The sequence below is a fragment of the Eleutherodactylus coqui genome, chromosome 1, assembly GCF_035609145.1.
Source record: "Eleutherodactylus coqui strain aEleCoq1 chromosome 1, aEleCoq1.hap1, whole genome shotgun sequence".
Classification (NCBI taxonomy): Eukaryota; Metazoa; Chordata; class Amphibia; order Anura; family Eleutherodactylidae; genus Eleutherodactylus; species Eleutherodactylus coqui.
The window spans coordinates 167,057,037-167,081,336 of NC_089837.1; the positions used below are offsets into that span (position 1 = coordinate 167,057,037).

The 24,300-nt window shown below is 45.6% G+C and overlaps 1 protein-coding gene across 1 annotated transcript in view; it reads left to right on the plus strand.

Annotated features, from left to right (window-relative positions):
- The first annotated feature begins 18,032 nt into the window (after positions 1–18,032).
- DLGAP2 (DLG associated protein 2) overlaps positions 18,033–24,300 on the plus strand; it is a 265,272-nt gene continuing 259,004 nt past the window's right edge. Inside the window, exon 1 of the mRNA XM_066590331.1 lies at positions 18,033–18,067. The gene's annotated coding sequence lies outside the window, so the exon portion shown is untranslated. The remainder of the gene's footprint in view (positions 18,068–24,300) is intronic.

Sequence of the window (24,300 nt, forward strand, 5' to 3'; positions counted from 1 at the left end):
ATCCTGAAAGTGATCTTCCTAGTGAAGACAGCCATGTGTTGCGTACAGGTACCCTGGCACACATGGCTGACTTCATGTTAGGATGCCTTTCTCGTGACCCTCGCGTTACACGCATTCTGGCCACTACGGATTACTGGGTGTACACACTGCTCGATCCACGGTATAAGGAGAGCCTTTGCACTCTCATTCCCGAAGAGGAAAGGGGTTCAAGAATGATGCTATACCACAGGGCGCTGGTGGACAAACTGATGGTAAACTTCCCATCCGACAGCGCTAGTGGCAGAAGGCGCAGTTCCGAGGGACAGGTAGCAGGGGAGGCGCAGAGATCAGGCAGCATGTACAGCGCAGGCAGGGGAACATTCTCCAAGGCCTTTGCCAGCTTTATGGCTCCCCAGCAAGACTGTGTCACCGCTCCCCAGTCAAGGCTGAGTCGGCGGGAGCACTGTAAAAGGATGGTGAGGGAGTACGTAGCCGATCACACGACCGTCCTCCGTGACGCCTCTGCCCCCTACAACTACTGGGTGTCGAAGCTGGACACGTGGCCTGAACTCGCGCTGTATGCCCTGGAGGTGCTTGCTTGTCCTGCGGCTAGCGTCTTGTCAGAGAGTGTGTTTAGTGTGGCTGGGGGAATTATCATGGATAAGCGTACCCGCCTGTCAACCGACAGTGCCGACAGGCTTACACTCATCAAGATGAACAAAGCCTGGATTTCCCCAGACTTCTCTTCTCCACCAGCGGACAGCAGCGATACGTAAGCAATACGTAGGCTGCACCCGCGGATGGAAGCTACGTTCTCTCTCACCATCCAAAACGGGGACATTTCTGCTTCATCAATCTGTGTCTAATATTCCTCCTCGTCCTCCTGCTCCTCCTCCTGAAACCTCACGTAATCACGCTGAACGGGCAATTTTTCTTAGGGCCACCAGGCTCACTCATATAATTTTTCTAAACAATTTTTATACGTTTCAATGCTCTTAAAAGCGTTGAAACTTTAACTTGAACCAATTTTTCGTTAAACTGGGCTGCCTCCAGGCCTAGTTACCACCTAAGCCACATTAACCAAAGCGATTAATGGGTTTCACCTGCCCTCTTGGTTGGCCATGGCCAATTTTTTGGATGTACATTAGTACTGTTGATACAGCAATTTTTGTGGGCCCTCGCCTACAGTGTAATCAAATGAATTTTTAGCCCACCTGCATTACAGCTGACGTTACATCCGCTGTGTTGGGCAATGCAATGGGATATTTTTGTGTATCGCCGGTGGGTTCCAGGGAGCCACCCATGCTGTAGGTGCACACGGAGTTTAACCTACATCTGTCCACTTGTAAAGAACCCCAGTCTGACTGGGGCATGCAGTGTGGGCCGAAGCCCACCTGTATTAAGCACAACATTACTACCTCAGCTGTGTTGGGCAATGCAATGGGATATTTCTATGTACCGCCGGTGGCTTCCTGGCACCCACCCATGCTGTGGGTCCACAGGGAATTATAAATGCATCTGTTTCCACTTGTAAAGAACCCCAGTCAGACTGGGGCATGCAGTGTGGGCCGAAGCCCACCTGCATTAAGCACGACATTACTACCTCAGCTGTGTTGGGCAATGCAATGGGATATTTTTATGTACCGCCGGTGGGTTCCAGGGAGCCACCCATGCTGTAGGTGCACACGGAGTTTAACCTACATCTGTCCACTTGTAAAGAACCCCAGTCTGACTGGGGCATGCAGCGTGGGCCGAAGCCCACCTGTGTTAAGCACAACATTACTACCTCAGCTGTGTTGGGCAATGCAATGAGATATTTCTATGTACCGCCGGTGGCTTCCTGGCACCCACCCATGCTGTGGGTCCACAGGGAATTATAAATGCATCTGTTTCCACTTGTAAAGAACCCCAGTCTGACTGGGGCATGCAGTGTGGGCTGAAGCCCACCTGCATTAAACATGACATTACTACCTCAGCTGTGATGGGCACTGCAATGGGATATGTTTATGTACCGCCGGTGGGTTCCAGGGAGCCACCCATGCTGTCGGTCCACAGGGACTTCACAATAGGGAGTTGTACCTGCCTGTGTCTATGAATTAAAAACCGCGGTCTGACTGGGGCATGCAGACACCTTGACAGAATGAATAGTGTGTGGCACATAGGTTCCCCATTGCTATGCCCACGTGTGCAGCTCCTGATGGCGGTGGCACAGGATTATATTTCTCATTGCTTCTGTACAGCATTGTGGGCTATCGTCCTGCCCCTTTTAAAGAGGGTCGCTGCCTAGCCGTGCCAACCCTCTGCAGTGTGTGCCTGCGGTTCCTCCTCATGGCAGACGCACTTCTAAATAGACATGAGTGTGGCGTGGCATGAGGGCAGCTGAAGGCTGCGCAGGGACACTTTGGTGTGCGCTGTGGGGGGGAGGGGGGGCGGTTGGGCAGCATGTAAGCCAGGAGAAGTGGCAGTGGAGTGTCATGCAGGCAGTGATTGTGCTTTGTTGGAGGTAGTGTGGTGCTTAGCTAAGGTATGCATTGCTAATGAGGGCTTTTCAGAAGTAAAAGTTTTTGGGAGGGGGGGGGGCCCACTCTTGCCGCTATTGTGGCTTAATAGTGGGACCTGTGAACTTGAGATGCAGCCCAACATGTAGCCCCTCGCCTGCCCTATCCGTTGCTGTGTCATTCCCATCACTTTCTTGAATTGCCCAGATTTTCACACATGAAAACCTTAGCGAGCATCGGCGAAATACAAAAATGCTCGGGTCGCCCATTGACTTCAATGGGGTTCGTTACTCGAAACGAACCCTCGAGCATCGCGATAATTTCGTCCCGAGTAACGAGCACCCGAGCATTTTGGTGCTCGCTCATCTCTAATCCTGGTGGAATCTTTCTCTATCACTGACAGCTCCACAACTAGGAGGAAAAAAGTCTAGGTGGGAGTGGAGAAAATGAGTTTTAAGGGACATGTTGCATCTGAATTGATGGTATTTTTCCAGAAGTACTGTCACCAACTGAGTTTAGTTTTCATCTCTAATGTTGCCTAAGAATCCATGAATAACGCCCTTTAAGACTTGCCAAGCTTCCTTTTCTTTTCCCTCCAAAACTTGGTCAAACGCAGGATCCTTTACAAGTTGTCGAATTTGCATCACTCAATCTAGGAAATTTGGCTCTTAAATACTTAAATGCCTGTCCTTCCTGGTTCATACCGTTGACAAAATTTTTCATTAAACCCAGCTTTATATGAAGGGTGGAAGAAGAACATCTTTTGGGTCCACGAGAGGCTCAGCAACGACATTTTTCTCAGTAGAGTGAAGATTTCTTGCAGGCCAGTTCTAATGTGATTTCCTATCCCTACTGTCCCACATACATAAAAAGCAACAGTATTCAGTGTACGCCAGTTGCATCCCTAAGAATACAGCGATGACTTTTAGATCACCACAGATTTTCCACTTGTGCTCAGCATATTTAATTGAGTCGAGGAGGGCTGTCATGTTTGCATAAGTCTCCTTCATGTAAACTTCATGACCAACAGGAATCGAAGGAAGACGGTTGCAGTTGTGAAGTGATACAGCTTTCAATCTAAGCTTGGCAGAGTCTATGAATAGCCTCCATTCAGTTGGATCATGGTTCAAATTCAAACATTTCATCAAGCCATTAACGTTGCAGCAGACAACCAGTTTGTTTTTCTTCTCAAAAAAAGGAAGCAGATCCCTCTGACGTTCTCTGTACTGTGAGACCCTGACATCACGTTGGAGATGAATCCATTGCTGTAGTCTTGACCCTAGACATTCCCCCTTCTCCTTTGACCAGTTAAGGTCTTGAATGAGATCACTCAAATCTGCTTGACTCAGTGTGTGCGGTGTATCATATTTTACTTCAAAGTCAGGGTCATGGGATGTGGAAGGCTTGTTGGGTTCTTCTTTTTCACCACTTTCTTCATTTTCTTCTTCAAGTTCATAATGTTGAGGTGGAGTAGGAACTGGTAAACTATCTGAATGTGGAATAAGTCGAATAGCAGATGGAAGATTTGGGTATTTAACTGTTCCTATTTTCTTCATTGACAATCCTGCCTTTATAGGCAGGGTCAAGAAGAAATAGCAGTCATCTGTATGGTTTGTAGGCTTCTGCCAAACCACAGGCATATCAAAAGCCATTGTTTTTTTTATTTTTCAGCCATTCTCGTAGTTTAACTTAACAAGAGTTACAGCATACCGTATATGTGGAGCCCAAGAGTTATCATGGTCCCCTACCTTCATACCAAAATAATGATGACAGGCAGTCTTCACAAGAGGTGTCAGATTGTTTCTGTGATGAAAATGTTATTTCACCCCAAATGTAACCAAAATTATTCACAAAATTTACACATTTTCGTGGCATTTTGATATAGCAAATTTTACACTTGAAAAGCACTCAAAAACCAGAAATTCTGAAAAAAAAGAAAAACAGAAGCAATATGGAACTGAGTCATAGCAACATTTATTATGTTTATAACCTACAAACATATGGAGAATGTTGTGTTATATCAGTTGAGAGGTGTGACAACTCCCCCCCCCCCCCCCCGAAAAAAAAAATTTCCACTAAATAAATATGTAAACTCTAAAAAAAGACATGTCACTGTATCTCCAAAGCAAGAGCTAATCAGTCTTTTATGGTAATTTTTGAATTTATCAGATAGAAATACATAAGAGTACGCTAATTTTGAGCCCGAAACAAAATCACCATTGGACAGTGTAATCGTTGTTTGTAAATGTGCACTCATCGTGCACTTTTCGTGCACTATTTGTTCATCGCTGACTTTATGCAAGCTAAAAGTCAGCGATGAGCCTTATCAGCGCCGCCCACTGAGTTCTCGGCGGGACAGCACTGATAGTATTCTCTCTCTGCTATCCTATTCGGAGTTCTCAGCAGGATAAAGCTGACGGCTCTGAGAACCAAGCAGCTGTTTGCAGATAACAGCGCTCCTGCTGTCATCTGCATACAGCAGAAGCCTTCATTTACAGACTAATAAGCTCTTAAGTAGCTAACTAGCTACTTAAGAGTTTATGCAAAGTGATCGCTCAAAACTGTCACTCAAACTGCCATTTGAGCAAATTTTGAGCGATCATCTTTCAGTGTAAATGGGCCCTGTAGATTTAAGCCTTTCAGCGCTTCTTTAGATGCCCAATATGCTTACGGCTACAGAGCCGTAAAAAAACTGTAAAAAAAAGACAAGACTCCTGCTTGTATTTGTTCATGTAAGCTTGCAAGCACATGATAAGCTCACAAGCAAGTCAGTACAAAGAGAGAAGATTTCCAGTAAAGGGTAGGATGACTATAAACTGCAAGTAACTAAACCACCAGTGGGAAAAAAAAGCTTGTCAGGTAACTACAACTCATGATCTGAGGGAAATGAGCATTCAGAACAGGGGAGCCTGGGGATTCAGCTTGATTTAGCTGTAAACCTAGCCAGCATTAAATATGTAGAAAGATGTTTTAAGCGTATGTTTTATTAAAATGTATACGTTATGTTTGGTAGAAATGGGAGCTTATACGTATAAAAATCACTACTCTCAGACCGGGCTCACACGGGTGGATTAGGATTGCGAATTCCACGATCGCTGTCTGTGCGGGAGATCCACGGAAAACACGGGCATGCATTTTTGGTTCACATTCACGGATAGGAAAACTCGCAGCATGCTCTATTCTGCCGCGGAATCCACGCGGACGGCCTCCATTGATGTCAATAGGCTGTCCAACCCACAGGCCATACGCAATTAACATGGGCTGCAGGTAACCGGCTCATTGATAAGCGACGGCGTGGGAAATACAAATAAGCAAAAAGAAAACTGTTCTGCGCATGACCACTGGCGAGCCACCGCGATTATTCACAGTACAGAAATAGCAGGTACGCAGGTTAGCCGGCCTCAAATACTTCAAAACCCACATAACTTCAGCACGTCTGTCACAATAAACTCAGAAATCAGTCTTTAGAGTGAAGGATTCATACAGTCAGCTACTTTGTAAATGATTTATTTTAAAATGCAGATGATTATACTGCTAACTGCACTGGTTCAGTGTTGGAAATACTAACACCTTAAAAATCCACATTGACAGGCCAACATTTTACAATATTCTCAACAAGCCATGGTTTAGACTTTACATAATCAACACTACAATGTATCTTCACTAGAGATGAGCGAACGCGTTCGTCCGAGCTTGATATTCGTGCGAATATTAGGGTGTTCGGGATGTTCGTTATTCGTGACGAACACCATGCGGTGTTCTGGTTACTTTCACTTCCTTCCCTGAGACGTTAGCGCGCTTTTCTGGCCAATTGAAAGACAGGGAAGGCATTACAACTTCCCCCTGCAACGTTTAAGCCCTATACCACCCCCCTGCTGTGAGTGGCTGGCGAGATCAGGTGTTCGCCTAATATAAAAGTCGGCCCCTCCCGCGGCTCGCCTCAGATGCGGTGTGAGTTAGATGAGGGACAGTGCTGTTTATACCGGAGCTGCTGTAGGGAAAGAATTGGTAGTTAGTGTAGGCTTCAAGACCCCCCAAAGGTCCTTATTAGGGCCACTGATAGCTGTGTGTTGGCTGCTGTTAGCAGTGGGATTTTTTTTTTCTCAAAATCGCCTCTGCAGACCGTTGCACCTGGCATTAGGGACAGAAGTGCTGCATAGGCAGGGAGAGTGTTAGGAGTGAGTGTAGCCTTCAAGAACCTCAACGGTCCTTTCTAGGGCCATATTTATCCGTGTGCAGTACTGTCCAGGCTGCTGTTGGCTGTGCTGCATTTTTTTTGGGCTTCTCAAAATCGCCTCTGCAGAGCATTCCACCCTCCATTGATACTGCAGGGAAAGAATTGTATAGGCAGGGCCACAACACAGTTATTATTCATAGAATATACGCAGTGCTGCCTGTTGGTGGGAAAAAACTGAAAACAAATCTATTTGTCCAGCCTCTGTCCGTCCTTACGGGCGGTGGACACGTGTGAGCTGCGTGAAAAACATTGCTAAATCATACGCACCCAGCTACGCTTTACTGCTGGCTTCGCCATTTGCTTTCCTTAATTGGGAAAAAAAATACCTGCTCTCCAAGAGTTATAATAACTCTGCTACCCTCACGTTCTGTGACACATAAGCAGGGACACAGCACAGTTATTAAACTTCTCAGGTTCATTGAATATACGCAGTGCTGCCTGTTGGTGGGAAAAAACTGAAAAGAAATCTATTTGTCCAGCCTGTGTCCGTCCTTACGCCTGTGGAGACGTGTGAGCTGCGTGAAAAACATTGCTAAATCATACGCACCCAGCTACGCTTTACTGCTGGCTTCGCCATTTGCTTTCCTTAATTGGGAAAAAAAATACCTGCTCTCCAAGAGTTATAATAACTCTGCTACCCTCACGTTCTGTGACACATAAGCAGGGACACAGCACAGTTATTAAACTTCTCAGGTTCATTGAATATACGCAGTGCTGCCTGTTGGTGGGAAAAAACTGAAAAGAAATCTATTTGTCCAGCCTCTGTCCGTCCTTACGCCTGTGGAGACGTGTGAGCTGCGTGAAAAACATTGCTAAATCATACGCACCCAGCTACGCTTTACTGCTGGCTTCGCCATTTGCTTTCCTTAATTGGGAAAAAAAATACCTGCTCTCCAAGAGTTATAATAACTCTGCTACCCTCACGTTCTGTGACACATAAGCAGGGACACAGCACAGTTATTACACTTCTCAGGTTCATTGAATATACGCAGTGCTGCCTGTTGGTGGGAAAAAACTGAAAACAAATCTATTTGTCCAGCCTGTGTCCGTCCTTACGCCTGTGGAGACGTGTGAGCTGCGTGAAAAACATTGCTAAATCATACGCACCCAGCTACGCTTTACTGCTGGCTTCGCCATTTGCTTTCCTTAATTGGGAAAAAAAATACCTGCTCTCCAAGAGTTATAATAACTCTGCTACCCTCACGTTCTGTGACACATAAGCAGGGACACAGCACAGTTATTAAACTTCTCAGGTTCATTGAATATACGCAGTGCTGCCTGTTGGTGGGAAAAAACTGAAAACAAATCTATTTGTCCAGCCTGTGTCCGTCCTTACGCCTGTGGAGACGTGTGAGCTGCGTGAAAAACATTGCTAAATCATACGCAGCCAGCTACGCTTTACTGCTGGGTTCGCCATTTGCTTTCCTTAATTGGGAAAAAAAATACCTGCTCTCCAAGAGTTATAATAACTCTGCTACCCTCACGTTCTGTGACACATAAGCAGGGACACAGCACAGTTATTAAACTTCTCAGGTTCATAGAATATACGCAGTGCTGCCTGTTGGTGGGAAAAAACTGAAAACAAATCTATTTGTCCAGCCTCTGTCCGTCCTTACGGGCGGTGGACACGTGTGAGCTGCGTGAAAAACATTGCTAAATCATACGCAGCCAGCTACGCTTTACTGCTGGGTTCGCCATTTGCTTTCCTTAATTGGGAAAAAAAATACCTGCTCTCCAAGAGTTATAATAACTCTGCTACCCTCACGTTCTGTGACACATAAGCAGGGACACAGCACAGTTATTAAACTTCTCAGGTTCATAGAATATACGCAGTGCTGCCTGTTGGTGGGAAAAAACTGAAAACAAATCTATTTGTCCAGCCTCTGTCCGTCCTTACGGGCGGTGGACACGTGTGAGCTGCGTGAAAAACATTGCTAAATCATACGCAGCCAGCTACGCTTTACTGCTGGGTTCGCCATTTGCTTTCCTTAATTGGGAAAAAAAATACCTGCTCTCCAAGAGTTATAATAACTCTGCTACCCTCACGTTCTGTGACACATAAGCAGGGACACAGCACAGTTATTAAACTTCTCAGGTTCATTGAATATACGCAGTGCTGCCTGTTGGTGGGAAAAAACTGAAAACAAATCTATTTGTCCAGCCTCTGTCCGTCCTTACGGGCGGTGGACACGTGTGAGCTGCGTGAAAAACATTGCTAAATCATACGCAGCCAGCTACGCTTTACTGCTGGGTTCGCCATTTGCTTTCCTTAATTGGGAAAAAAAATACCTGCTCTCCAAGAGTTATAATAACTCTGCTACCCTCACGTTCTGTGACACATAAGCAGGGACACAGCACAGTTATTAAACTTCTCAGGTTCATTGAATATACGCAGTGCTGCCTGTTGGTGGGAAAAAACTGAAAACAAATCTATTTGTCCAGCCTGTGTCCGTCCTTACGCCTGTGGAGACGTGTGAGCTGCGTGAAAAACATTGCTAAATCATACGCACCCAGCTACGCTTTACTGCTGGCTTCGCCATTTGCTTTCCTTAATTGGGAAAAAAAAATACCTGCTCTGCCACAGTTAATAACTCTGCTACCCTCACGTTCTGTGACACATAAGCAGGGACACAGCACAGTTATTAAACTTAGATAATTCATTCACTAGAGGCAGTGGGGCCTTTCGTTTTCCAAAAAGGGCAAAAATTATATTTGGCCTGCAGTCTTGCGCCAATTTATTTCCTGCCTGGGAAATCTAATCACTGGTAATACAGCATGCTGAGGGGTAGGGGTAAGCCTAGAGGACGTGGACGTGGACGTGGCCGAGGACGCGGAGGGCCAAGTGAGGGTGTGGGCACAGGCCAAGCTCCTGATCCAGGTGTGTCGCAGCTGTCTGCTGCGCGATTAGGAGAGAGGCACGTTTCTGGCGTCCCCACATTCATCGCCCAATTAATGGGTCCACGCGGGAGACGGTTATTAGAAAATGAGCAGTGTGAGCAGGTCCTGTCCTGGATGGCAGAAAGTGCTTCGAGCAACCTATCGTCTACCCGCAGTTCTGCGCCGTCCACTGCTGCCAATCCGAATCCTCTGTCTGCTGCTCCTCCTTCCTCCCAGCCTCCTCACTCCACTACAATGACACCTGCTCAGGAGCGGGAACACTCCCAGGAACTGTTCTCGGGCCCCTGCTTAGATTGGGCAGCAGCGGTTCCTCTCCCACCAGAGGAGTTTATCGTCACTGATGCCCAACCATTCGAAAGTTCCCGGGGTCCGGGGGAAGAGGCTGGGGACTTCCGCCAACTGTCTCAACAACTTTCTGTGGGTGAGGAGGACGATGACGATCAGACACAGTTGTCTTGCAGTGAGGTAGTAGTAAGGGCAGTAAGTCCCAGGGAGCAGCGCACAGAGGATTCGGAGGAAGAGCAGCAGGACGATGAGGTGACTGACCCCACCTGGTGTGCAACGCTTACTCAGGAGGACAGGTCTTCAGAGGGGGAGTCAAGGGCATCAGCAGGGCAGGTTGCAAGAGGCAGTGCGGTGGCCAGGGGTAGAGGCAGGGCCAGACCGAATAATCCACCAAGTGTTTCCCAAAGCGCCCCCTCGCGCCATGCCACCCTGCGGAGGCCGAGGTGCTCTAAGGTCTGGCAGTTTTTCACAGAGACGCCTGACGACCGACGAACAGTGGTGTGCAACCTTTGTCGCGCAAAGCTCAGCCGGGGAGCCAACACCAACAGCCTCACCACCACCACCATGCGCAGACATATGATGGCCAAGCACCCCGCAAGGTGGGACGAAGGCCGTTCACCGCCTCCGGTTTGCACCCCTGCCTCTCCCCCTGTGCCCCAACCTGCCACTGAGATGCAACCCCCCTCTCAGGACACAGGCACTACCGCCTCATGGCCTGCACCCACACCCTCATCTCCGCTGTCCTCGGCCCCATCCAGCAGTGTAGTTCAGCGCACCGTTCAGCCGTCGCTTGCGCAAGTGTTCGAGTGCAAGCGCAAGTACGCCGCCACGCACCCGCACGCTCAAACGTTAACCGTCCGCATCGCAAAATTCATCAGCCTTGAGATGCTGCCGTATAGGGTTGTGGAAACGGAGTCCTTCAAAAGTATCATGGAGGCGGCGGCCCCGCGCTACTCAGTTCCCAGTCGCCACTACTTTTCCCGATGTGCCGTCCCAGCCCTGCACGACCACGTCTCCCGCAACATTGTGCGCGCCCTCACCAACGCGGTTACTGCCACGGTCCACTTAACTACGGACACGTGGACAAGCACAGGCGGGCAGGGCCACTACATCTCCCTGACGGCACATTGGGTGAATTTAGTGGAGGCTGGGACAGAGTCAGAGCCTGGGACCGCTCACGTCCTACCCACCCCCAGAATTGCGGGCCCCAGCTCGGTGCTGGTATCTGCGGAGGTGTATGCTTCCTCCACTAAAGCACCCTCCTCCTCCTCCTCCTCCTCTGTCTCACAATCTAGATGTGTTAGCAGCAGCATGTCGCCAGCAGTCGGTGTCGCGCGGTGTGGCAGCACAGCGGTGGGCAAGCGTCAGCAGGCCGTGCTGAAACTACTCAGCTTAGGCGATAAGAGGCACACGGCCCACGAACTGCTGCAGGGTCTGACACAGCAGACCGACCGCTGGCTTGCGCCGCTGAGCCTCCAACCGGGCATGGTCGTGTGTGACAACGGCCGTAACCTGGTGGCGGCTCTGCAGCTCGGCAGCCTCACGCACGTGCCATGCCTGGCCCACGTCTTTAATTTGGTGGTTCAGCGGTTTCTGAAAAGCTACCCACGCTTGTCAGACCTGCTCGTAAAGGCGCGCCGGCTCTGCGCACATTTCCGCAAGTCCCACACGGACGCTGCCACCCTGCGCACCCTGCAACATCACTTTAAGCTGCCAGTGCACCGACTGCTGTGCGACGTGCCCACACGGTGGAACTCTACGCTCCACATGTTGGCCAGGCTCTATGAACAGCGTAGAGCTATAGTCGAATACCAACTCCAACATGGGCGGCGCAGTGGGAGTCAGCCTCCTCAATTCCTTTCAGAAGAGTGGGCCTGGTTGGCAGACATCTGCCATGTCCTTGGTAATTTTGAGGAGTCTACCCAGGTGGTGAGCGGCGATGCTACAATCATTAGCGTCACCATTCCTCTGCTATGCATCTTGAGAAATTCCCTGCAAACCATAAAGGCAGCTGCTTTGCGCTCGGAAACGGGGGCGGGGGAAGACAGTATGCCGCTGGATAGTCAGGGCACCCTCCTGTCTATTTATCAGCGCGTACAGGAGGAGGAGGAGGAGGAGCATGAGGAGGAGGGGGAAGAGACAGCTTGGGCCGCTGCTGACGGTACACCGGCTGATTGCCTGTCATCCTTTCAGCGTGTATGGCCTGAGGAGGAGGAGGAGGAGGAGGAGGAGGAGGAGGATCCTGAAAGTGATCTTCCTAGTGAAGACAGCCATGTGTTGCGTACAGGTACCCTGGCACACATGGCTGACTTCATGTTAGGATGCCTTTCTCGTGACCCTCGCGTTGCACGCATTCTGGCCACTACGGATTACTGGGTGTACACACTGCTCGATCCACGGTATAAGGAGAACCTGCCCACTCTGATTCCCGAAGAGGAAAGGGGTTCGAGAGTGTTGCTATACCACAGGACCCTTGCGGACAAGCTGATGGTAAAATTCCCAGCCGACAGCGCTAGTGGCAGAAGGCGCAGTTCCGAGGGCCATGTTGCAGGGGATGTGCGTAGATCGAGCAGCATGTACATCCCAGGCAGTGCAACAGTCTTTAAGGGCCTGGCCAGCTTTATGGCTCCCCACCAAGACTGTGTCACCGCTCCCCAGTCACGGCTGAGTCGGCGGGAGCACTGCAAAAGGATGGTGAGGGAGTACGTAGCGGATCGCACGACCATCCTTGGTGACGCCTCTGCCCCCTACAACTACTGGGTGTCGAAGCTGGACACGTGGCCTGAACTAGCCCTGTATGCCCTTGAGGTGCTTGCTTGTCCTGCGGCTAGCGTGTTGTCGGAGAGGGTGTTTAGTGCGGCTGGGGGAATCATCACAGATAAGCGTAGCCGCTTGTCAACCGACAGTGCCGACAGGCTAACACTCATCAAGATGAACAAAGGCTGGATTTCCCCAGACTTCTGTTCTCCACCAGCGGACAGCAGCGATACGTAAGCAATACGTAGGCTGCACCCGCGGATGGAAGCTACGTTCTCTCTCACCATCCAAAACGGGGACATTTCTGCTTCATCAATCTGTGTCTAATATTCCTCCTCCTCCTCCTCCTGCTCCTCCTCGTGAAACCTCACGTAATCACGCTGAACGGGCAATTTTTCTTAGGGCCACAAGGCTCACTCAAATAATTTTTCTGAACAATTTTTATAAGTTTCAATGCGCTTAAAAGCATTGGAACTTTAACTTGAACCAATTTTTCGTTACACTGGGCTGCCTCCAGGCCTAGTTACCACTTAAGCCACATTAACCAAAGCGATTAATGGGTTTCACCTGCCCTCTTGGCTGGCCATGGCCAATTTTTGGGATGTACATTAGTACTGTTGATACAGCAATTTTTGTGGGCCCTCGCCTACAGTGTAATCAAATGAATTTTTAGCCCACCTGCATTACAGCTGACGTTACATCCGCTGTGTTGGGCAATGCAATGGGATATTTTTGTGTATCGCCGGTGGGTTCCAGGGAGCCACCCATGCTGTAGGTGCACACGGAGTTTAACCTACATCTGTCCACTTGTAAAGAACCCCAGTCTGACTGGGGCATGCAGTGTGGGCCGAAGCCCACCTGTATTACGCACGACATTACTACCTCAGCTGTGTTGGGCAATGCAATGGGATATTTCTATGTACCGGCCGTGGCTTCCTGGCACCCACCCAGGCAGTGGGTCCACAGGGAGTTAAACCTACATGTGTCCACTTGTAAAGAACCCCAGTCTGACTGGGGCATGCAGTGTGGGCCGAAGCCCACCTGCATTACGCACGACATTACTACCTCAGCTGTGTTGGGCAATGCAATGGGATATTTCTATGTACCGGCCGTGGCTTCCTGGCACCCACCCAGGCAGTGGGTCCACAGGGAGTTAAACCTACATGTGTCCACTTATAAAGAACCCCAGTCAGACTGGGGCATGCAGTGTGGGCCGAAGCCCACCTGCATTAAGCACGACATTACTACCTCAGCTGTGTTGGGCAATGCAATGGGATATTTCTGTGTACCGCCGGTGGGTTCCAGGGAGCCACCCATGCTGTGGGTCGACAGGGACTTCACAATAGGGAGTTGTACCTGCCTGTGTCTATGAATTAAAAAGCCCGGTCTGACTGGGGCATGCAGACACCTTGACAGAATGAATAGTGTGTGGCACATAGGTTCCCCATTGCTATGCCCACGTGTGCAGCTCCTGATGGCGGTGGCACAGGATTCTATTTCTCATTGCTTCTGTACAGCATTGTGGGCTATCGCTCCGCCACTTTTAAAGAGGGTCGCTGCCTAGCCGTGCCAACCTCTGCAGTGTGTGCCTGCGGTCCCTCGTCATGGCAGACGCAATTCTAAATAGACATGAGCGTGGTGTGGCATGAGGGCAGCTGAAGGCTGCGCAGGGACACTTTGGTGTGCGCTGTGGGGGGGAGGGGGGGCGGTTGGGCAGCATGTAACCCAGGAGAAGTGTCAGTGGAGTGTCATGCAGGCAGTGATTGTGCTTTGTTGGAGGTAGTGTGGTGCTTAGCAAAGGTATGCCATGCTAATGAGGGCTTTTCAGAAGTAAAAGTTGTTGGGAGGGGGGGGGCCCACTCTTGCCGGTATTGTGGCTTAATAGTGGGACCTGTGAACTTGAGATGCAGCCCAACATGTAGCCCCTCGCCTGCCCTATCCGTCACTGTGTCATTCCCATCACTTTCCTGAATTGCCCAGATTTTCACACATGAAAACCTTAGCGAGCATCGGCGAAATACAAAAATGTTCTGGTCGCCCATTGACTTCAATGGGGTTCGTTGTTCGAAACGAACCCTCGAGCATCACGGGAAGTTCGTTACGAATAACGAACACCCGAACATTTTGGTGTTCGCTCATCTCTAATCTTCACGTATCATTTAGATGACTGATGATCTAATGCCTCCAACTTTTGGTAAAGTTATTACATTGTGTCAGCAACTTCACTTGTCATCATGGAAAGCTTCACTGAGCAATGGAAAGGAAGCATCAAAGAAATTCTTGTAAAAAATATCATTCTGGGTTTGAATGATTAATTACCTTCTGGGATTTTTTCCTCCATCACAGACTGATTTGAAAGGGTTGTCTCAGCACAGACAATGCTAGCGTGTTGCTAGGATTGCAATTCATGGGGATCTGATTGCTGTGATCCACACTAATCACCAGAATAAAATGTCAGTGATACTAGGAAAGCCTTATGCCACTTCACCTTCTTTCAACTCCATTCTGCTGCATCCAGAAGTGACATGACTGAATATTTACCATATTGGAGGCAGGTGGATGCCCCAGCATTCAGATTCCCCACAATTGGACATTAAAGGGATTGTCCATTTGTAAACCATTGATGGCTTATTCACATAGGCAGATCAGCAGGGGTCTGCTGCCTGGGACCGCCACCAATTAGCTGCTTTGTGAAGGAATCAGACAGCTCTGTTCCCATTGCATTGGTCAGGTTTCATATTGCAGGCAATACTCTCCTTGAAGTGAATCAGAACTTTGCCTTTAGTACCAATAGAAACAACAGCTCGCCCTACAAAAAAGCAAACCATCATATAGCTCTATCAATGGAAAAATAAAAAACTCATGTAAGACAGAATGAGGCAGCATTTTTTTTTAAGTTTCATATTTTTTAAAAGTAGAAAAACATAATAAAAACAGTATAAATTTGGAATTGTCAGAACTGCACTGACTCAATGAAAAGTAAACTGGTAATTTTTAGTGCACTGTGAACCTCATAAGGGCAAAACGTCCTGAAAGTTGGTATGATTGCATTATTTTTTTCCAATTCACCCCACGTAAAGGTTTTTTAAATACATTATATTGCACATTAAATGATACCATTAAAAAATTACAATACGTCTCGCAAAAATTAAGTCCTCATATGGCTCTATCGATAGAAAGATAAAAAGGTTATAGCACTTGGAAGGCAAGGATGAAAAGACGAGACTGAAAAGCTACAAGTGGCTGTTCATTAAGGGGTTACTATGTGATATCTAGGTCCTTCACTTCTCCCAACAGTTGGGCTGTACCTATTGACATCAGACTTTTGGTAGGTCTCGAAAATCAGCATTACTTACATCCATGGCAAGCATTAGGTGTTAGAATACAGATAAATACTCACATCTATACAGTATGTAGCACCTTGCAGGCTACCATCTGTAGGTGCCACTAATGCTGCTCTGAAAAGAATGTGCTTTCATCCCACTTTTACAATAGACCTTATGAGGATCCTATGAACCACATATTCCAGAACAGCACAGAGGGCTCTGAAACAGGAAGATGGGCCAATCCAATGCTAACTCTGGTCCCAGTGTAAAAGGCCAAATTAACCCCCTGTCCGGAATATACTTGGTGTTAAAAGCGCCAAGGCTCGATTATACCCCGGGTATATTATGGCCTAGGCCAAACTATACCCGGGGATGTAAAATAGCAGGTTCTGATCAGGCATCCCGACGGCGGATTTTCAGTGGAAGGTACTCACGGAAATTCCGTTGAAAATCCGTCCCGTGTGAACCCTGCAGTGAGTTGTCTTAGAAGTTAAAGTTTCAGGACATTAGAACTTGTGTTATATTATGAAGAGTCAAATTAATAGAACTTTATGTTACAATTGCATAATAATGTTTTGGGTGCTTTATGTGAATGTGTAAACACTACTAAGAACTGCCAGAGGAATCTTTCATCTTTGTGTAAATCTAATATTTTTACTGATTGAAGTTTTTTCTTGTTGAAGTAATAAAAGTCTATGTGTTTACAGTTTTAAGATTTAAGACACTTAGCTTAACCATTTAACTTTCCTGACAAAGCTGAACCCCCAATAAAATGTTAAAACATGAAGTAATTGTTGTGTATATCACTCAACACTACTGTTATCATGGGGGTACAATCCGGCCTGAGGGGGTATGAATTGGCCTAGGCCATAATATACCCAGGGGTATAATCTAGTTTTGGCCCTTTTAACCTCTGGTATATTCCAGACCGGGGGTATACTCTGGCCTCTTATACCGGGCACAATGATCTAATCTTGGTTGGTTTTCACTAAAGGATGGGCAGCCTTTGACTGGTCCATACTGGAGTTGGGCCTGTCTGGTGCCAAGCCTTAAATTGTGTGATGCTTGATCAACTTCTTTACAGGACCGACTACTTTATGAGTACAGCCGAAAGTTCACAAATGGGCATGGGCCTTTCATATGGCTATCTGCCAGTTGTGTTATAAATCAGCCCGATGGTTCCATTGCAGACCCAAATGGTCGGCAGGCTCTCTGTGTATAGCATATAGAGCTATTATTCATGATGTACAGTATATGAAGATATTATAGTGTATACAGTTTATAGCAGTAAAAGCTATAGGGCACATTGTATCTGAGTTCTATGTTAAACATCTATACACCTGGCATGTATATTAATCATACTAATCGGCCTCCATTCACCTGTTGGAGAGCCAAAGAGTGTCCTCTTAGCCTTTTTTGACTAAATATGTGTTGGCATACTTTTTTTCAGCTGTATAGGAAATCGCACTTTCCTACTTTATACAGTTTTCAAAGAATTCTATTTCTGATATCTGAATGATTTCTTTGCATGTCATATGTGGATTGCTTTGTGACATTATTAGTGTGTACATTGTATTTTTGTATGATTTGGCAGTACTAGTCTATACCATACATACCATACATTAGAACAAGTTCATGTAAAGAGCACAGCCTTCAGTTGTTCAAGGGGAGAACTCCATCTAGCATGTTATAGAGCAGACTGATATATAGTTTAATGGGGAAAGATTCTGTATAACTTGCATTTTACTCACTTTAATCTGCTCTTTCTGAGCTGAACAGTCCAATGGGCGGTCCTACTTCTCAATGTACAATCATACATAGATAACTGTCACCGCCCTCTGAGGACCGCCCACTGGACCACTCCGATCAGAACAAGCAGAGATATAAAAGAATAAAATACAAGTTATACTGCCCCCCTGTCACCTGCCCTAATGGCCATAAGTTAGTTTATGTTGCCTTAGACAGGTGGCAGGTTCCCTTTAAGGAGCATTTCTATTATTACAGTATGATGCCAGAAAGCTGAATCCTTATTGTTTGTTTCTTTGTCTTCACAGAGTCTCAATGCACATTGTGTGGTGAACCTGAAGGTGAGTGCACTGATATCCTCACTACCATCTCGGTGATAGTAAATCTGTCTATAAACATTTGCTAACCCAATTGACAGAGTCTCCAGTACATGAATAAGCAATTGAATTAAACTGAGTAAGAACAGTACACGCTTTAGGGTGTGGAATTATTTTCTAGCTGTGGTATAATGCATTGTGCATGGCAGCTCTCCTCCATCCTTGTAACACTGGAAAGGAACCATGATTCACAATAGAAAAAGAGCCAACATGTGTATTGATTATGTCCTGCACTTGGAGAAACTTTCTGCTTTTTCTTCTTTTTTAAATTTGACTTGGTTAACTCTGGAGGGTTATAGGTTCTAGAAACTTGACATTTCTTTTCATATCTACTGCTTGAATATGACAATTTTCATAAGGAGAATCCATGATAATGTGCCAGACAATTATTTCCTGCTGTGAATGCTTACAGTATATTGAGGGCATACTGTAAGTTCCAATGGCTAAATACATGAAAATAATAGACCAGTAACATTCAATGGACACATTTTAATGTTTTGAAGTTACATATGTAAAAGCTCTGAAAGGAGGATGAGTAAAAACTAGTGACAGAGACTTAGATAACACCACCGAATCACTTTATTTTTTATCTGCAGTATTCTTCATAAATCCATCTATAAATTTATCTATTGCAGCAAGCAGTCTGGAATATTCAAGTTGACAGCTTTCTTCCTATATAAAAACTGATTGTACCCAAGGACATCATCAATTTGTTTATATATATATATATATATATATATATATATATATATATATATATATATATATATACATATATATGTGTGTGTTTAAACTGTTTTATTGGCATTAGGTAACATGGTCATACAATATATGGAGCAAAGCTTTATCTTGCTAGGCATGAATACAACACCTGTATATATTGAACACAGCATGTCGGGTATCCATATGTGATGAGATATCAGTCAAGTAATTGAGAGCTGTTTTGAAAACTTAGGAGGAAGCCCTTAAGGATCCCCCAGTTGCCCATATAATAGATATTAACACAAACATCATATCCATAGCAACTGCATTCTTATGTTTGTCAGTATAGCATTAAAAAATATAACCCTTAACAAACATTAAGTAATAATCTCTTGATAAACGGAAAATGGAAGAAATAATAGACTCAAAGATAGAGAGAAGAAAGAAAGAAAGAAAGAAGACGAGAAAAAAAGGGGGGTGAAAGGAAAGAGAAGGGGAGAGAGGGAAGATGGAGGTGAGAGGTTCCAGGGGAAGGGGTAGTAAAGAGGAAGTTAGGGGATAAAACGTATACTGTCTGGTGGCGCTCATTTAACTCAATATTTGAGACTGCCTTGATCTACCTACCCTAGGAATTCCTGGAACTCTGCCATCTCCAAGAAAAGGGTCCAAGCTGAGCACTTTCAAATGCGGTCCCTGCGCTGTGGGTAGACTTCTGACATTAATTCCTCCATGTATTTCAGGTGAAACAATTTTTGCACGAATTCAAATATCATAGGGGGGCCCTGTACTCCCCCAGTGCCCTCGCTGCAGTGAGAAAGTGGCGGAAAAGGCCCTTTTTAATCACTGACAGACTCCACAGGATAATGGAGAGTAGTACCAGCTGTTCTGCTTGAATGACCACTCCATATATATATATAAATAGATATCTGCTTTGCAACACTATTTGGAAAGTTAGACTTAATATCTCTGGAGGCCCGATGTGAGAAAGATGTAATTTATTTATTTTATATTGTGTGATAACATAGAAAAGTAAATAAAAGGAATTTAATAGTCTGCATGTATTGGCTTCCAGAATAATTATACATCAAAGGGAGTGCTACGTTATACAACCTTTTTATATTCTCTATTAGATTGCAAAATTACCCTTGCCATTAGAACTGCTGCAAAGACTGACTTTCTCTCCGCAATACCTAACTTGTCTATGCATTACATGGGCTGCCCATTCATTTCAGCATTGTACAATACAATGCTGAACACAAAAGTCCTGACAGCAAGATTTGGGTAGGGGGTTATGAAATCTGGACAAATTGAGATGCATAGGATGAGTTGACAGCTCTGTACTCCTGATAAGATCTTGAGGAAGCCGAACATGAGGACCAATGAGCTATCTTCATTACTGGATCTCAGAGAATTACATTTGTTAGCATAGGACCTTAAACTGCCCAAAAATTTATTTCATACTTTTGTAAAAGTTTCGCTTTCAAGTTTTCAAAATACTATATACATTACACATACAATATCATTACATTTTGATATTCTGTATCAGGTGCTTTGTGAAATCTTAAGATGAGATAATCGTTTTCCGTGTGTCACTGTTTTTGCATGCTACATTGTTTCATTGTTCTGGAGTCTACCTTCTCTTTCAAGTTGTCCTACCCATACACCATGCAAGTCACGCCATGTCTCTATGGGGTACAGTGTGTCTCTATGGGGTACGTGCACTGTCCTAACACTGGGGTTTTAATAAATGAAGCACAGTTTATGATAATGGCCTTGGGGTACCTTTGCGTAGTTTATTTGCATAGGGTATAATTGGTTTGGAAACATGACAAATACTGTTCTCGAACATAACAAAGGATGCTTTAAAAAAGTATATACACCTTCTGACAGGTCCCCAAAATAGATTATGTTTAGCTTACTGCATGTTACATTTCTACCAAGAATCACATGAATTTGCATTTATATGCAGACTATACCGTTTTCGAATATAACTCTTGGGGAATATTCTGTTCATTTTTCATAGTTGTATTCAGCTACTGCCTCCAGTTCAGATGATCCATCAATCAAACATTCTGGATAAATGAGATGAAATGTTTTTTCTGGATCGTTTATTAAGCGGGTTACATATAGCAGACCAGAGAAATTGGCCCATTTGTATCAACCTGTCCAACCTGTAAATATTATTTTCCACTGAAAGAAAATATAAATGAAGCCAGTTTGAGCAGATGACATGAAGGTAGGGAATAAGGATCGAATGTTTTCAAAGTATTTCTCCAAGCCTGTAGGAAATAGCTGTTCTCATGTACCAGAGGTCATTTCACCTTAATTTCCTAGATAGATCCACTATTCTGGTGTGATTCCATTCATTACATTGTTAAACGAGACACATGTCTTCCACTGACCTATTTAGTGAATATTAGCTCAAACTGTAACATTTGTGTTCTATTTCAAACTATACAGTCAGTGAAAGAAGAATATAGATGACACTAAATAACCTACTGTAATTCGATAGAATTAGTCCACTTTTCAGACTGGGGATAAACTGGGTCATGTGTGTGTATGATATTGCTGCCCCTTCTTTTAATTGCTTGTCTATGATAGAAAATTATTTGGGTAGGGTTATTATTTAACTAATGTAATTACATGAGAAAACAGCAATTTGACAGATCTAGTAGCTTTGCACTTTGAAGACCCAGAACAATTACAATCACAATTTGTCTCTGTAATTACAATCAGCTATTGCTAGATTGTTTAATACTGTGTTGGTGGGCCTGACATTTGCCTAATAAAATTTTGCAAGGTTTCTTGGAGAAATATTTCAATACCAGTGGCTTCATATGTGGGCATAACTGGAACTGAGTACATTTTTACAACACCAAGCCCTGTGATCCATTGCTATTGCTGGAGCAAAGTCCATCAGACTACCCATTTCAGATGAAGAGGTACATTGCAGTGCCTGTGTGAAAAATGAAGCAGATGCAGCATTTGTATGAGCACCACAGAACATTAATTCTGTTGATCAGATATTGAGCAAACATTCATAGGCCATTACTATTACAGTCTCAGTAACCCCATGTAACGATCCGGTTAAGGGCCGTTGTGACTGATGCAAATTGGTAGTGTGGTCAGGGAAAGTCAGAGGTCGGTACACAGGTAGTATCGGTTGCAGTACAAGAGGAGCAGGCAGGTACTATAGTCAGTGGAAGCCAGAGGTTGGTGGACGGGTAATATTGGTTGTGGTACAAGGAGCAGGCAGGTAGCGGAGTCGGTGGGAAGCCAGAGGTTGGTACACGGGTAATATCAGTTGCAGTACAAAGAGCAGGTGGGTAGCTGAATCAGTGGGAAGCCAGAGGTTGGTACACAGGTAAAATCGGTTGGGGTACATGGAGGAGGCAGGTTGCGGAGTCGGGGGAAGCCAGAGGTCGGTACACAGGTGATATCGGTTGTGGTACAAGGAGCAGGTGGGTAGCGGAGTCAGGAGAAGCCAGAGGTCAGTACACAGGTGATATCGGTTGCGGTACAGGGATTAGGCAAATAGCAGAGTCAGGAGAAGCCAGAGGTCGGTACACAGGTGATATTGGTTATAGTACAAGGAGCAGGCGAGTAGCAGAGTTGGAGGAAACCAGAGATCGGTACACAGGTGGTATTGGTTGTGGTACAAGGAGCAGGCGACTTGTGGAGTTGGGGGAAGCCAGAGGTCAGTACATAGGTGATATCGGTTGCTGTACAAGGAGCAGACAAGTAGTAGAGTCGGAGGCAGCTAGAGTTCAGTACACAGGTGATATCAGTTTCAGTACAAGGAGCAGGTGAGTAGTGGAGTCGGGGAAAGCCAGAGTTCAGTACACAGAGCAGCTATTTGTAGAAGGATGAGCAGGAAGAAGAGGAGCTTGATTACAGGCTGGGAGCTGATTTATTACATATGTAATACCCATCCACATGTATTCATGTATTACACTGTAATTTTTTAAAGATTTATGCTGCATAATCAGTACCACAGATCTTCTGAAAATCCTGCTGATATGAAATGGCAAGTTTTGTCTTACTATCTATTGCTCAGTATGGACACAGAAATGTAACTTGTGTCAGTGTCAAACAGGAAAACGTGTAATGTGTCATGTGGAGTAGCAATACTTTGATGATTAAACCATGTAAAGATTTTATGAAAAGCTTATGTGCTGCTTACAGTTGATATCCCCAAAATATGAATTATTAAAATTAAAAATAATTGCTATTCTTTGAGTGCTCAATTGACTAACAAGACTAGCCTCAAGCCCTGGTAACGAGCAAAACTGGCCTCAAATACATGATGATAAGAAGGACTGGCTTTAAGTAGTTGTGTGATAATGAGCAAAACGTGGTTCAGGTATATACCCTTTTGATAAAATCTGAGACTAACCTTAAGTACATGCATCTTCGATAATGAGCAAACCCAAGTATGTGACTGATAACAAATACTACTGGACTTAACTATATGCTCATTTGATAACAGCTTCATGGGCCCAGGAACAGTTTAGAAATCATCCAATAACTTCCCACAATCCTGATTTACATAATCGAGCCCTTTACCGTCATGAGTATGCCCACAACTATGATGCTAATTGGAGAGCTCCACCTCCAGTAAGTGATGCACATGTGCCTGGCCATCCAGGTAAAGGATAGTTTAAGGGCTTAAACAGATAGGTGTGTTTTGTGGCCGTTACAATCATGACTGCAAAACTGGACAAGATGAAACTATTGATTCTCGCACGATAAATACTACGCGTGACCCCACGGGGATGGCTTGATAGGCAGTCTGCTAAGGCAGCCCTGGGGCCTTTCAGAAGGCCCCCGGCTGCCATGACACCTGCACGGCTCCCCTGATCTCACCGCGGGAAGGGGGGGGGGGGGCGTATGGGGGATTTAAATGCCGCTGTCAGAATTGACAGCGGCATTTAAAGGGTTAATAGCCACGATCAGCCGAACTGCCGATTGCGGCTATTGCCCGCGGGTGTCAGCTGTAATAAACAGCTGACACCCACACTGTATGGATGGAGATAGCGGCGCTATCTCCCTCCATACACGTCCTGCAACAACAGGACGTAAAAACACTATAGGGCCGTCACTGAGGGGTTAACCTCCTAGATACTTTTGTTTCACTAATTGGCAAATTTGTTATTATTACATCAATATATATTTTATAAATAATTACAGTGGGTAATTATGCAACTTAGCAGCTGACTCTCCAGATGGTGCCTCAAAAGTTCAAAAAATGAAGAGAAAAGAAAGCATTGTAAAAGTTTATGAAACTTCAGGATTGAAAAGAATGCATTTCCTGCAATGCACCTAATTAATAAGTGTAAAATGCTTGTCAGGCACTGCCGCAACGAGCCCGCTGTCTATATTTGGAAAGGAGATTCAGTGTGTCATATGGTGAGGATGTCTTGGCTTGCAGATGTACAGCTACGTTCTGCATGCTAAATGAGTTAAAGTGGCCAGCTTTTATATCTTTTATACAA